The sequence below is a fragment of the Seriola lalandi genome, unplaced genomic scaffold (assembly GCF_002814215.2).
Source record: "Seriola lalandi dorsalis isolate HSWRI2012SDOR001 ecotype SW California unplaced genomic scaffold, Sedor1 jcf7180002054795, whole genome shotgun sequence".
Classification (NCBI taxonomy): Eukaryota; Metazoa; Chordata; class Actinopteri; order Carangiformes; family Carangidae; genus Seriola; species Seriola lalandi.
Genome location: NW_019525348.1, coordinates 1,482,969 through 1,499,603, shown reverse-complemented (window position 1 = coordinate 1,499,603; position 16,635 = coordinate 1,482,969).

Sequence of the window (16,635 nt, the reverse complement as noted above, 5' to 3'; positions counted from 1 at the left end):
GTTTGGGCCTCCACCAACTTTTGAGGGTAACATCTGGCTCTTTAGCTGCTAAAATCTCTGCTATGGTCACAGCTGGTTATGAACCATCAAACCAAAACAGAGAGATAAAAGATGCTGAGGAGCGACTCTAGGTTTGTTTGGAATGAACTACTGCATTGCAAATTACTAAAACATATATCTTTATAATTTAATTTAATTTTACCTGCTTATTGTCGAGTTGTCGCTTTTTTTTTAGGTAAAGCAAAACTCTTTCTGACAATCTGTACATTGCACAGTGATTGCACTTGAGCTGGATTGTCTCTCCGGCTCGGGTTATCCTCTGTTTTGTAAGTCTCGAAGCTAATCCCGTCATGAGTCAAGTTTATGATTCAAAGGAATCCCTTTGAAACCACAAAAGCCAACAAATTTACAGTAGCTGTCGGAGAAGAAAATTAACACAAAGACCAACAGGGAATAGATGTAGCCTAAACTCAATTTCTTCCTGGAATAAATGATGTGAGAGCACTCGCTGTTCTTCCATTACTCATGACACAGGATTGTCCCCCTTCGTTTTGAAGCGGACGTGATTTCAGCTTGAAATACAGCCCTCCAATGACCACTTCCCGAACCCTTCTTGTGACCCGGGCTACAGTATTAGCCTGGCGGGACCATCGCTCGCCTACTTTATTGGTGGGTTCTTCGTTTCCAAGGCTTTTGGCCGGCGTTTCTGTAGAAGCTCCCCAAAATACACAGGCAGGCTTTATTGTGTGGGCGCCACGTCAGTGATTGCCTATTTAGTGAGTAATTATCCCTGTCTTTCTCACTCTCAGCCAACGCAAGCACTGATTAAGTTCCTCTCATTGTGGGTAATGTCTTATTTATCATAAGAGCCCAGTGTGAGTTTTGGAGTATAAAAAAAAAAAAAAAATGGAGCATGGGTGACACGTAGTCGTCTGCAGCTGAACATTAGAGTAACAAAATAAAGAAAAACAAAACAGGTCAGTCTCAGCTTGGCATCAGGGAAAGAAATTTACATCTCAGTGGAAAAATTCCAAAAACAAGAACAAATACAAAATCAATGCGTCTATTAAAGGTCCCATATTGTATAAGGGTAGATTTCCATGTGTTCTCTGATTATAAAGCGGGTCTCAATAAACTTTATTTGTCTGCAGGGGGCAATTTAAAAGGCAAACAGAGTAGACATTAAATAAACACAAAAATACACCACAAAGAACACACAAGTATGAGACAACTGTATATATTAAGAAAAAGAAGGTGCAATTCAGAAACTGAGCCTTAAAACCAGCCGTCAGGACGTCACAAAGTTCCAGAAGTCCTGACGGCTGGTTTTAAGGCTCAGTTTCTGAATACAGGCTGTGTGCATTTCTCTGTGGACTGAGACTTTGATACTTTCACAGTATTAATATAGAACCTAGACCTGCTTTATAATCACACATCACATGGACAGAGATCTTAAGGACCTTTAAAACCACAAATATAGAATTTTATGGATATCAAAACTTCAAATAAAACACCAGAATTGTGTAAAATATGGGACTTTTAAATGTGCATCCCTATTACATGTCTTTTGTCAGCAAAATTTTTGTGTCAAAGCTCCTTAAATTTAAAAAGAATACTTCTAATTTAAATGACATAGGTGTCGGTGACCGTCAAGGCCTCGGCTGGTATTTTCCTATTCCAGACCCAGTTAAGCGCGGTGATGCCACCTCGGCCCTGCCGCTAATGTGTTTCTTTGTGTTTATTAGTAAATCAAAGGTCTAATCAGCTCTGAGGCTGCCGAAGAGAGGAGGAGGAGAAGAGAAGAGGAGAGGAGGAGGAGGAGGAGGAGGAGGAGGAGAGGAGGTACGGGCTATTTTTCAATCTAATGGCCAATTAAGATCAGACTAAACGAGGAGACAGGAGAGCATTGTCTGGTGCAGACCTCATTGCGACTCTAATAAAATGTCAAAATACCACCTCTCTCTTCAGCGCACACACTTTATCTTTCCATCCGCTCACTTTCTCAATCTTTTTCATTCAATTTGTTTGTTTGTTTGTTTTTTTTTTGCTTTTCATGCGCACCGCTCGCTCTAATTTCTTGCCTCTTTTCTCTTTTGCCATTCTCAAGAAAATACGCAAACATTCACAGTCTTGCATGGAAAAGAAAAAAATACCCCCCCCCACCACCACCACCACCTCTATTTTTTTCTTTTTTGCTACTTCTTCACTTGCAGCCGTTCTTGCACACCCACACACGCTGGCTTCTCTCTCATCTTTTTTTTATTTAGAAGGGCAAAGACAGAGAGAGAGAAGGAGAAGAAAAAAATGGAGCTATAGATTTGAGCAGCATACTGTATCAATTTTGCCCAGTCTAAATGACCTAAATAAGGAATTCAATACTGCAGGGTCTGAATAGGAGAGCTTAGTCCACATATTTATTGAATCCAGCCTCTTTGTCCAGTGCCAGCACACTCTGTGGTTTTAGACTCCACTCCAGTGATCCAATGTGGAATGGAAATCCGATCTCCCCCCTCTCTCTCTCTCTCTCTCTCTCTCTCTCTCTCTCTCTCTCTCACTATTTCTTTTTTCTGTCTTTCTTCCACCGAGCTCAGGCCTGGCAGCGGAGAGATGGAGGGAGGATGGTGAAAGGAAAGAGGGAGATAAAAAAAGAGAAGCAAAAAGAAACGGGTGACACCACAAGTGCGCGTGAATATAGGGCATCTATACTCGTCTCTGCTGTTACATGACATAATTTGATATTGGTTCATACTGATTTTCAGTGAAAGTGTTCTCACTTACTTGTCTGTATCGACTCCATCCATCAGTAGCGTGATGGGTTTTTTTTTTCCACTCTTTCCACAGAGTGCTGGGACGTCAGAGGAGGGAAAGTTTTTTTTCAGTGCTGCGAAAGATTAATATTACACATTAATATTGAGTCTAATGGTCAATCAATCAGTCAAACTTTATTTGTACAGCACTTTTCATACAGGTTAGTGCAGTTCAAAGTGCTTCACATATGACTGATAAGCTAAAAAGACAAATCAAGCAAGAAAGCTGATAATGAGATGCAATGAAATGCATTTAATGTTATAGAAACATTAGCAAAAAAAAAAACAGAGAGAAACGAATAATAAAAGAACAGATAAAACAGAATGAAATAGAATTTAGAACATTATGACAATACTTGGATCCCTCCAGCTGTCACACCTGTCAACACGTTGACGTTCCAACCCACGAGTACTCAGAATCATGAAGTCGGACCGGATCCATCTTCGAGATTCCTTGACTGTATCTCGCAGGTTGTCGTGGTGACAACATCTGTCCACACACATCTAAACACCTGCTCAAGTACTCAAAACCACCTCTGTGGTAGTTCCCACAGCAGTAGGTGTCTCCAGGACCACGTTTTGCCATGACACTGACAGACTCACAAGGTGAAACCGAAGCCAGCCTCATGCTGCTGCCGTCGGTTGAAGTGGAACCATCACTGCTCCCTCTCTGACCTGGGACCTGGGTGGAGATGCCAGCTGCTTGTTTAATTGTATGCGATACTGAGGCGCTTTTACCAGAAGCACATAACATGATACTAGTCTGTATCTGGGACTAAGCCCAGACCATCTGGGGCTGAGGTCAGGTTGTGTATGCACGTAGAGCGCACGCCAATTTACTTTGTGATCAGCCTTGAGTGCTCCTGTGTAACAAATGGAGATGTATGGCCTTGGAATCCTTGCATCTCTTAAGTTTAACTTGATTAAGGAATCAGGGCTTGTAGTGCATGCTGCTGTTTGGCTTTGTCACATTAGTCTGTAAATGGCTTGGAGGCTTTAGGCCACGTGTGTGTCAAAAGCTGTTTGCAACATCAGCAGATGAACGTTTTCAGAGTCCAACTACAGTATTACCATTTCAAACTCATCCATACAGACTGTGCTGCATGTCACAGCTGTTATTTGATTCATTATCTTACTCTGCATGTACTTCAGGACAAAAGGCTAAACTTACAGGCTTTTTAACTTCATTTTATATCCAGTCAAATTTCTCTGAACATCTTAACAGTGACATTTAAATCAAAAGTTTAACACAGTGTTTCAACTTAAACTTGTAGCAAGACTTCATCAAGGTCAGAAGACAGTAGAACTGAGAGAAGAAGACCTTTAATATTAAATTAGTGAGTTATATAACAACAGGCCCTTCGCACTATCACGCGGTCTGCTGCTTTTGCTCCTGTTGTCTGGATGTGAGAGGAAGCAGCCCCCTCACCTGACTCCTGAGCACCAGGCAGCTGCTTGAACCCAGAGCCAAACCCTCTGTTTTTCTCCTGCATCTCTACATTTTATGGGAACAACACAGTGTGTGTGGGTGGTGAAGACACACCAACGGCCAAACACACTTTAACACCACAACTTCTGGACTTACTGGACTTGGTGTCTACTTTCACATCCACACTGGTGCCAGTAGAAGCAGAGCTAAAACTTTAAGCTCATGTTAGAAACAAAGTTGTTTCATAGTCGTTGAAGGCTGTGACATCTGCCGTGTCAGCGATTAAGGATTTCTGGGCCCAAATGCAGAAACAAGCCCAAAGCAGTTCACTAAACACAAAAGTCTTTCTAGCAGGTAAAACTGAATCCAAATCAGGGGCTCAAAGAATCCAAAGTCCTGGGTGCACAGAGACTAAACACAAGGGGAGCAGGTAACAAGACACAGGTGGAACACATTAGGGCGGGGCTGATAATCACACTGGAGGAAAAACAGGATAAAGACAGGAAGTAAAACAACAGTGGACAGACAAGGAAAGCTACTTCAAACTAAACAGGAAATCAACAAAAATCCAAACATAAAGTTTATTCATAATAAAAAAAAGAAAAAGAGTTGCTAGTGGCAGCTTAGCGTGTTAGCATGTTAACATTTCATAATTAGCCATAAACACAAAGTACACCTGAGGCTGATCAGCATCATTAGTTTTGATGGTAATTTTCCATAAACATAAGCGTTGGACAAATTGTAATTTTGGCCCGATGATCGTGGTAGATGCAAAGTCATGAAATTGATATATTTATTACAATTCATCTATGAGGGAGGGGCATAACCTCTCGACCACATATCATGGCCATGCAACCCATAGTTATTGAGATATTTCCCTCAAACCCAAAACATGACAGGATGATGGTTGGTGCAAGAGGAACAACTAGGGGATGACAGCTTTTGGGATTCATCTTCATCTTTAATGTCTGAAGCAAATGTCAAATTCATTTAATATGTATAATAATGTAATCTAATAATTTCAGCCTGGACCAAAGTGGTGGACCAAAACAACCCTAGAGCCTCACTAATGGCATCATTATTGATAGACTACTCTAATTTTAAAATAAAGTCATATCCCCAAAAATATGAAAATCACAGTATGGACATATTGACTGCAAGAAATTCAAAACCACCACAGCTATGTTGCACTTATTTTTGTTATTTGCACCAAAAATGGAGACCTGGCTGAACACCACTGCTGTACCGTCTCCAGTACTGAGGCCTTACTCAACTTACCCACCCCCAGCTGACTTGCAGCTTCGGATTGTTAACATTTTGGAAAGAGTTTAGAACTCAGAAGGGGGAAAAAAAGTCGTTAGAAAAACAGGTTTTATGTTTCTGATTTCAGCTTGAGCACGAATGCATTTTCAAGTTCATCCATTGGTTTGTGAAGGGCTTTTAAAAGCCCCCGGGGGGGGCAAGGATTTTTCTCAACCAATGGACCAAACATTTAATCCTTCAATTGTAGTCAAATCACCAAAATTCGAGGTAGTGTTTTCTCATGACAACAGCAATTTTGACGGCTGCAGCAGTTACACATGAGGATGTGTTTTTCTCCTGTGAAAGGATATTATTAGGACAATTTGAATGATGCACTCGCATTAGAAGAAAATGATAAAAACTACCAAGATAACTGTACAAAGCTGCAGCATTTATAGCTCGAGATGGAGGTGACAAAAAAGGTCGTCCTTGTATGTCATTTTCGTTGTGTGTGTGTGTGTGTGTGCGTGTGTGTGTGTGTGTGTGTGTGGGTGTGACCTTTTTAAGATCCAGCCAAACTGCTAAACACACTCCCTCTGAGCTTGTCATTTACAGGTTGGCTATCAACATCTTACAGTCTGAGCTCAGGGGACCAACATACACATGCCAGCGTCATACACGTGTGGGGACTGCATCACAGGACACACACACACACACACACACACATTCACACACACACACACACACACACACACACATTCACACAAAACACGTTCATGTAGGAGTGCACTTGTTCAGAAGCTGTAGACAAAGGGGAAAGACATCAGAATCAGCTCACATGTGGAACTGGTTTCTGTCAAACCTTAGGATACTAGAATACGTCCCTGTTGTTTTCGGATGGATGTGGAATCAGCTCATCTTTGTATCCACGAATCTGCTTTTGGTGATTCTTTTAGTTTGAAAAGGCCAATTCCAATCAATACCAGTATTCTCTTCATTAGACTGTTCAATATCACCTACTGGCGAGCTCACAGTCAAAATAACATGAGGCCAGCTGATCCCTGCTGCACCTACAGGCTAGTACACGTCCCTGCATGTTAGTAAAACAATGGAAATGACTGTTGTCGTGTGCTTAGTCCCATGGTCAATGCGTCTCTACTTGGCAGCATCACCTTTGCATGAAAGTGATCATGAAATGTACGCCCACATACACCAGACTGTTAGAATAGCTTGAGGGGATAATTTTTCCCAGGGAAACCTCACATAAGCTCCTTATCACAACACATTAGGGAGAGGAGGGGAGGGGAGCGCTAGTGTCAGCTGTCCGGCCGAGTTGGAGACGGCGAGCCAGGCTGGATGTGACAGGTCAGTGAACAACACTAGCCAGAGGCTCGGGAGGACGAACGGATGCATACGCCGCTGCTCAGAAATCCCACTTAGAACTTTGTGAGTTATGACTTGTGAGTTTGTTTTTTTCCCCATTTATTTAAGGGGGGGAGGGGGGGACACATTTATCTTAATCAAAACGCAAAGTATAAGGACAGAGTTTGTTGGATGCTCTGTGCAGTTTGTAAAGTTTTGATGCGTGATTTTAGGCTACATAGACAAAATTGACTTGAATGATGTCTGCCATACACTAGAAGACTTGGAAAAGACTTTTAAAAGACTGAAGTCTGACACCCTCTCACATATAAAGACAGAGTGTCTGGGTTCTGTAAAGACTGGGGATCTTCCAGGGTCACTATTTGCAAGACTAGATTTCTTTGAGATAATTTTCCATCATGCTCCTGGAGGAAAGTTTACAGGACTAAAAATTATTAAAGTTAGTATCTCAACACTATAATTGTCATGATGTGCTCCTAAAAGGACAGAGTTTGGACTGTATTGATGATTTCCTGTTTTATTCTGAAATGATTTAGAATTATTTTCATATTTGTGTCCAATTACCTGTACCTACCTTATTTATTCAATGCTGGCCTTACACAAAATGAAAGTTGCCCCCAAGCTCACAATCATCTTGGTCCTGAAGAAAGGATCTTTGAACATCACAATTTAAATGAAAGGATGACAACATTGACTAAACACAGCTCGGACGATCACCTTCCGCTAAACGACGGAGATGAATCGATTCCGACACTGGAAATTTGTCTGTGACAGTGAAATCTCTTGAAAAGTCTTTTCTTCCACTGAAGTTAGCATGCTAACCATGCTAGCCCCGGCCTAACCCGCTGTAGCCTCCAATCTGCCCTGAAGATGTAGCACCTGCTCAGAGGGCGTATTATAACCTATCAACACAACGATGGCCGAATGTCTCGTCAAGCAACAATCACCACCACCACCTGCTCCCAGCAAGAAACCACGTTCGGCAGCATTTGGATTAAAAACATCTCTCATATGGGCGTCAGTGATGAAACACTACTCAGAGTGGCCAGGGTGTACTGACCCTTAGGGGAATGTCTTATCAAAGATCCAATAATTTCTTTGCACACCCCCAAGATGACTGATCTTGGACAATAAATTATCACTGTAGCTGAATATAAAGTTTGACTGTGCTCAGGGTTTTTGTAAATAATGAATCAGGTTTGCAGCCATTGTCTCATTACCACTTACTTCTGCTTAACATGTATGGAAATATTCTTTTTGAGGAATTCAGTGTTATTGCAGAAACTTCTCACTTCCCCAGTGTCACTTTTTAGTGTCATTAATTTGCTCCCGGCTCATTATTAGGATATTTTCCACTTCACTGCATGTATGAACCCAAGTGAACTGTGTGCACTTCAATGCGAGTGGTTACCAACCAGAGTTTCGCTGACAAAAAACAGACATTAAGATTAAGTTTCCATTATGGTCTGTTGTGTTCGTGTATCCACTGGCCTGGTGAAGACACAAGAAAGGCTCTCTTTATTTTCTATCCACACATCTGCTTTTGGTAGATTTTGGTTGGACAGGCACAAAGGCAATGCAAATCAATAACCGATCTCCCATCCTACCCTGGATAGCCAGGAGATGAGTCTCTCATTCAGTCTAAAGAGTGAAAACCATCTGACCCCTGAAAAAAGAGCCACTTTAACATTCATAGAATATTCCAACAGGTACTTAACATGCATCCAAGGACCTGGAGTGAAGAGTGAGTTTATAGTATAATAACCTTATTATTCCTAATATGACTTCTCCTATAGCTACCCTTTATATATCTATGGTAATCCAGACTTTTCCAGTATTAGTGACCTTTTTTTTTTTTTATACTTTACAGACACATAAAACCATTGTGAAAAATTCAGATTTTTCTTCTGCTGTAGTTCTTTGAAGGGACTGGGCAATCTGAATCTCCCACCCTGTCAATACTAAATGAAACTAACTGGACTGAAATGTTTTGAATCGTAATAAGGTTGCAGGCGTAGGGTTGTCAGGTCTTTAAGTGTTGGGTAAAATGTGCGTGAGTGAGATCATATCCTACTTTTTCTTCGTTGGTGTGTTCTATGAGCTGATCCCATTTCATTTCAAATGTAATACGTGCCGCGACAGTAACAGTTACAAACATACTGCATTTTAACAGGGTTGTTATTAATCTGTAACTTATTACATTTCAAAAGTAACCGACCCATCACCTGTCGTAAAACAGCCGTATTTCATCAAGCAATCTTACATCATGTGTCTGTAAAAAACCCCAGTCCATGGATATAACAATGAACCACACACACACACACACACACACACACAGACAGACAGACAGAGAGACACACACTCACTCCACTCTGTGCCTCTCAAAGTCTGAGTGAGGATTTCGCCCTTGACAGAAAGAGTCTGAAAAGATAAAAACAGCAACACTCCAGTCATTGAGACACATTGCTGGAGTTTTGACCTGTTAATGAGCAAAAATATTTTCACTGAGTAAAGTGAGTACAAGTGACCTACAGTCGGTGGGATTACTGGTTCCTTTTCTATTTAGATCGTTCCAAAAACCAGTCAAAGGCCCATCTTAACACTTTCGTTCATTCTTTCAACCTTTACTGTATTGTATGCCCATGACCATACAGCAGGAGTGTTACAAAAGCAAAGAGCATTAAGAGAAACATAAAATTATAGAAAATACAATATTAGAGAAAAATAGAAATAAATTGGAATACAAAAAAGTGGGAAAAGGACTGAGTAAATCTTCCTCAAACCGCACTCGCTCAGTTATAACGATTGCAGGAACAGTTTATTCCACCTGAGTGGGCCTAAATATTTAATGGCATTTTCTATCAGCCTGTGAGTTCAAGAAGAGACCTGAGATCAGTTAAAGCATGACTTTGCCTAATCTTCACAACAAATGTAAAATATACAGTATCTCCTCCAAAATGGGCTCAAAGTGAAAGATCAGGATATTTGACATCGGTATGTGTGAGGTGGTTATCTATAGTCAGCGTTTCACCTGCAGTAGATTCGGGTCAGGGCCCTGCCAGTTTGGCGAATCAGGCAGGAGCACCTGGGCGGAAGCTGAGTGATGTGCCGCTGCGGACGGGGGACGGCAAAAACTTTTAGCCACACAGAAAAAAAAATTCTGTGGACATTTTATTTTGAAATCTCACCGTTTTATTGTACCGTCAAACAGCTCTTTCCTTTGCAACATCATTTTTTTCAACCGTAATCCAAATGACAAAGAGGGACAGCCTACATTACATCACAATGTTGAACACAAATTGTCCCATAAAGTGTCGATGGTGGAACCTGCAAATGAGTTATATTGCCATAGTCCAGTATAGACAGGATTTTCTCCATTGGAACTTTAACTTTGGTTTAAATTATTTTAAAAAACATGTAGTTTTAAAATAATCTATCTTCGACCCTGAGATACTTGCATTTGTCTGAGAGGGAGGCGATACACCTCACAAATGTATTGTAGCCCTTTGTATTGATGCTGCGTGCGTGTCCATTTGAGTAAATTAGTGACATGTCATTCATGTGAACTTCAGCTGCAAGTTTCAGTTGCTTTGCTCTTCCATTTCTTGCCACAAATAATGCATTTTATGTCCAGAACAGAGAGGCTAATTGAGATGTAAGATTCACACCACCGAGCGGTAGATGGGAATGCATAATGAAACACAGAGCTGGATTGTATGCTAAATATAATGACAGAGGTGAGGCTGTGGATCACATCGAATATGAGGCAAGCACCGTCTTCATCTGCTTGCCTCCCACACACATACACATGCTTACACACACACACACACACACACACACACACACACACACACAATATATACAGGTTCACATCTATGCTGAAAACACACATTGAGTGCAGGGCAGAAACACACACACACAGTTTCAAACGGAAGAAGAGCAAACGCACAATGTGTGAACGCATGCAGGAAGGTCCTCTGCTGTTGAGTTCAGTTGCACGTGCACACACACACACACACACACACACACACACACACACAGAGACACAAGCGCATGTCAGAGTCCCAGTGGCATAGAAACTGGCAGGCATCCTTCCACTGTGCTCCAGCAATCCAGCAGGCTTTTCTTTACAACACTGCCAACATGCGTTCCCTTTCACACACACACACAGACACACACATAGCCCATTGCTTTTCCTTTCTCCTCTCCAATCAACCATTATTCTAAGCCCTCACAGGCATTGTACACAATGAGAAGTTAAATGGGAGAAAGTGAAGCTTATTTGTGGACATGTGCTTTGTTATTGTTTCAATAAAAATTCCCTATGAACATGACAATTACATAAGTACAACAAAGAGGCTTATGGCGAAGCCTCAATCACGTCTCCCACATAAGACGTCCCTTCAGATATTCTGTAATGGATCATTAGTGAGAATATCTCCAAATAAATCAAAAAAAGTTGTTTGTGATTCTTTTTGATCTGCGGCTGAAGAGGAAGAATAATAATGTTTGATAGAAACTTCAGACTTAGGAGTGGATGCTTGTACTGGAAGTTGAAAAGCGTCTTTATATGTTTCCCAGTATAGTGGACATGTTTCAGTACTAAAACATAGTGATTAACAATAAAGACTAAGGCTGCAATAATCTTTTTTAATGGATCAAATAACTAAATGTAATGTGAAAGGGGCCGTGTGAGTGATCGCCATATCTCCATAGCTTTTTGTCGACATTTAGCCTGGTTTAGCCCCTTGTTATGCAAACTCAAAGTCAGCTGAGCTAAAAATGTTAGACAAGTCCAATGTACACTACCTGCCCAGCACCAAACAACAGACAGATGACATTAATGACCAGTTATAGTGAATATAGTGAAGCAATTAACAGCTAAAGTCTCAGGCATTGAGTTGGTCGAGACCAAAACAGAAATAAAAGAGGGTGTTGTATAATCATCAGGTGGCCAGAAACCTTTTCTGGATGGATGAATGCTAATGTTGCTCTCACTGTGCTGGATATGTCAACAAACGAGTGTTTGCTAACATGTTCAAAACTTCTAGCTATCAATTGTAATGATTAGAGTTCGAGTTCATTTCTATGATCTCAGGATGTGGCGACAAGCAGATCTTCAGACATTTTCGAAAGTGGCGCTGTGTAAGTTTTGAAAGAAAGAAATGGCCAGTCTAGAAAGCTGAATTCATTCGGTGGGTTTTTATAGCTACAGCTTCAATTGGCCTAGTATGTACGATGACTCAGCATTTTAGTATTTTACTTTAAACAAATCTTTACATTAGCCAAATATGTTTTTTTTTTCAGACAATAAAAACAAGACTGATAATTATAACACAAACTGCCTTTCATAAACATCCATTTAATTTACTTCCTGATTCATGTTGGACCTAGCATAGTTATTATAGCTTACAAACATCTTGGATGCATTCCATTTCAGTTTCACCTCCGAATTAACCGACTGCAAGTTTCTTGTTCTTAATTGTAATGTTAAATTACAGAAAAAGTAATTGCTAAGAATGAAATAAAGTTTGTCAGCTTTGTTATAAAGTTGTAATAAATTGAAATTACCCTTTAAACAATCATCCAAATCTAAATTATAATCCTCAGACATGAGGAAGTACAGAAGAGAACCGCAAAGGGTTCACATATTTACCCCATTCTTATCACCAGTTTGACCCACATTTGCTCGGACTCTCTCCCTCCACACACACACACACACACACACACAGACACACACACACACGCACGCGCGCGCGCACACACACACACACACACAGACACACAGCATTCTGGACCGGGCAGCTCCTGGCTTCCACTTCAGGGTTTTGGCTGTACCCCTTGCACCATGTTACACACAGACACCCTCTCCTCTCCCATGCTCTAAGATCCTGTTTATCAGCCTTTATTGTCCCAATCAAAGCCTTGCCTCCCTGACCGCCTTTAATATTCAACACTGCAAGATGGTACATGAGGCATTTGTCTCTATTCTACATGTGTGTGTATTTTCACTCGGGTGTGTATGGGCATGCATGGTTCCACACAAAGTGGAGCTGGATAGCTGCAAGTTGCCCCTGACACCAAACTTAATTCTCCGAAGCGAGGCTGGGGATAAATATTTCAAGGTCATTCTGTTTGCTCTCTGTTGTCTTGTTCCGGGAGTGCTGACTATAATAGGAATATATGCATGTCTAACTAGGGGCTTTAGAACAGAATTACACCGCCTGCTGCGCACTCTCTGCCTATAGGCGCAAGCCAAGAGATGAAAGATGACTGACAAAGACTCCGCAGTGCAGTGGACATATAGAGCCATGTGTCTTCATGTGTCTCAATGAATCCTTAAAATAACTACTACCATCTTTTTGGATGGAAGATAAGTCTTATGAAATGATTCTTTATAAAATTTTAATTTTCTAGGTTTGTATGATGAATAGCATCATCTGGTCAGGGATGGTGAGTACACCTTTTAGTACGTTTATTGACTACTGCCACCACACCGCGCAGTACACTTCTTCACTTCTTGGTTAGTGCAGTGGCAACCTGGGGGTTAGTTTCGGGGATTGTTGGATGGTTCTCAAAATAAATAGATGATTTTTCCATTGAATCTCCCATACCAGTGTTATAATGTGTCGCAATTCCTGTGGCAGGACAAGTTGATCCTATTTGCCTCCTCCTAGGAAGAATGTTGTTCCAGAGTTCCATACAGTTTAATTCTTGAAGAAGGGCAAGTTGGGTAAGTGGGCTTGATGGTTTGGTGTACCCTTTGCTTTACAGCTATTCCATCTTTCATAAGCTGAGGAAAGATGGAAGATCTAAATAAACCGTCATTCACAAAACTGTCACGCAAATGCATCTGTCAAAGTGACAGAACAAGGGCAAGGTTATGGTCATGGGGACGCATGGGATGAGCTGCCCGTCACGGATGGTTTGTTGATCAAGTGAAACCGTGGATCACCATGAGAACTGCAAGAAAGTTTGAAAGGCCTGAAGGCAAGAAGGTCTCCATCGCCCACCAAACAGCTCTTTGGGTTTAAGGTATTTTTCTGGTTTCAATTTTGGTTTCAATATCTTCTGTGAACAGATGTAAGATCATAGCGTGGTTTGATAATAGTTGAGTAACTATTCACAAACCTTCAAAATCCAAGAAATAACCTCAGTTCTTTTAAGGTTTTGGGCACTGACCAGGCTGTGAGGGCAGAAATCTTATCTTGAAAACCCTTGCGGGAAACCACATGTACCAAGTAATGAACAGATGTTTGGAACTATATGCATTTTTCCAGAGATACTTTTAGGACGAACTCCTTCAGCTACTTTTATCGTCTCGCTTCATGTTCTCCTAAGGTGGGTGCAGAAATAACCAAGTCATTGATAAAGACGAGGACTTTCTGTTTCTCTATAAGTCTCTGTGTTTGTGTGTTTGTAACTCCTAGGGGCTTGTAATTAACCTCACAGTCCCAAGAGTCCTACAAAGGGACCCGTACACTGCTTTGACAATTTTATTATGATGATATTTCAGATCGCACATGGAAAACCACTCCAGAGAGAACTGTAAAGTGTCATTAAGCTTTGGCAGAGCATAGGCATCCTTGATGGTTTGTAAATTCAGTTTACTGTATTCAAAACAGAACAAACACTACTGTTCTTTTTCCTTACCACCACGATAGATGATGAGAAGGGAGACTAAGATTCACAGATTACTCCAGGTTCAAGGAGTCCTTGAAGGTGTTTAGGGACAGCATCAATGCTTTGGGGATGGATGGGTCTTGGTCTGTGCTTGAAAGGGATTTCGTCCCTAAGTTTTATCTGGTCGGTCGTTTTATCAGTCCAGCCAAAAATAAGATCTAGTTTTTGCAAAAGTGTGATAGTGACGAGTCATCAAAGTTGTGGCTTTGAAGATTCAATGATGATATTATGATCAGACTCATTGGATATGATTATGGTCAACTGAAATGCCTGAAATCTGGAAAGCTCAAGTATCAAGCCACCTAGCAAAGGAAAGGAGGATGAATGCTCATCAATGACAGATTCTGACTGCTAAGAGTGAATGGTGGTAATTGCTTCCCATACAGAGGTTTTTCTTGCTGGGATGGTTTGTGGACTCTTTCCATAGATTTTGATGATGCCGTTATAACTGCCGTTTGTATTTTATGTCTGAGTTCAAGAACCAACAGCACTGCTCTTTGTTCATATGGAAGAGGATGATTAACTGACAGTTGTCTTTCAGTTTTTTTCTCATAGAGACCATGAAGTGTTTTAGAAACAATAAGCACGAAAGACTGTGAAGTTTTCTGCTGTACCAAGGGGCTCAGGTGAAAAAGTGATATCAAGCTCAGTGCAGCCCATGTACAGCACAGCTTAACTATATTAGCCTCCTCACCTTCAAGTCCTTTTAGGTAGATGGACTGTGGTTGAGACCATTTTGTGGGACATTGATTTACAGCAGCCCCTGGCTGTCCCTCTGAGGAGACTGCATCTACAGTAGTTTGATGGGTTGGCTGAAGTGTCAAAAACTCTCTGTTGTTATTCCTCACACTTGGTCCTTTTATCGTGTACAAATAAATGTAACACTACGAATATCTTCAAGGGTTTGCAAATGTACACTGTTATTGCCATTTGTACAGTTCATCATGTCAAGACTCCAAAGAGACAGAATTCTTGGAGAGACTGGTGAAGCAAAATGATTTAGAGAGGAAGATTGATTGATTGATTGATTGATTGATTGATTGATTGATTGATTGACTTTATTTTTATCTGTGTGCTGTTAGGTTAGGACAGAGACTTACACATCCAGTATTTATTATGCAGGTGCCTTGAGGAGGGGCTGAATGTCTTCTAGAATAGGAGGTTACTCAAGTAGTAGAACTGTGAAGAAAGTCTGCAGGGACAGGAAAAAGAGAATCTCAGTGAGACTCAACAAGATTCTTAAATTCCTGACCAAAAAATCTCTTTTTTTAAGACTAATTTAGTTGTTGGTTGAGCAAGAGTCCAACCTATGTATTTGAATATGGGTTGTGTTGCGGGTTGTGTGTCTTAATGGTCACGTCTGGAATTGATGTACAGATGGTTGTGAGTAATGTGTCAGTTCCCCACACTGAGCTTTGTGAGTGTGCCAGGAAGGTACTGGTTTGGAAAACTGAACCAGTGCAGTCACATCCACCTAATTTTATCTTTTTTTTTTTTTTTATAGAAAAAGTGTTTTTTTTTCCCCCAAACATTTGCACTTTGATCAAAATCCCTGTAAAAGCAGCATATGGACTTTGGGAGCAGCATTTTCAATTCTGTAAAAGCACTCTGCCATGCTAAAAAGCACCTAGTGACTCATTCTGAAATAGCGTATGAATAAACACATGTATAACAGTGACTTCAGTAACAGCCGGGAACATCCACACTCTAAGAAGTATCACTTGCAGTGATTACCCTTCTCCACCCTCCCCAACCTGTTCTATTCTCCCTTAAACAAAACTATTTCATCAATACATTTTTGGAAATGTTTCACATTTCCTTTCGAGGTTAGCGAAAGGCGAAGCAGTCGAGAGCACTAACGAAGCGTGGTCAAAGTGCGAGCAGGGAGAGACTTTTCATCTTGGCGGGAGATGTAAAGTAATGAAGTTGACACCACTGTCCACCCCATTAGGCTGGGCCTGCATGGACCATTACAGGCAGGGTGAGAGGACAGCCCAGAGCCAGAGGACCCCATGGAAAACACACGCACACACACACACACACACACACACACACACACACACACACGCACGCACACACACACACATAAAA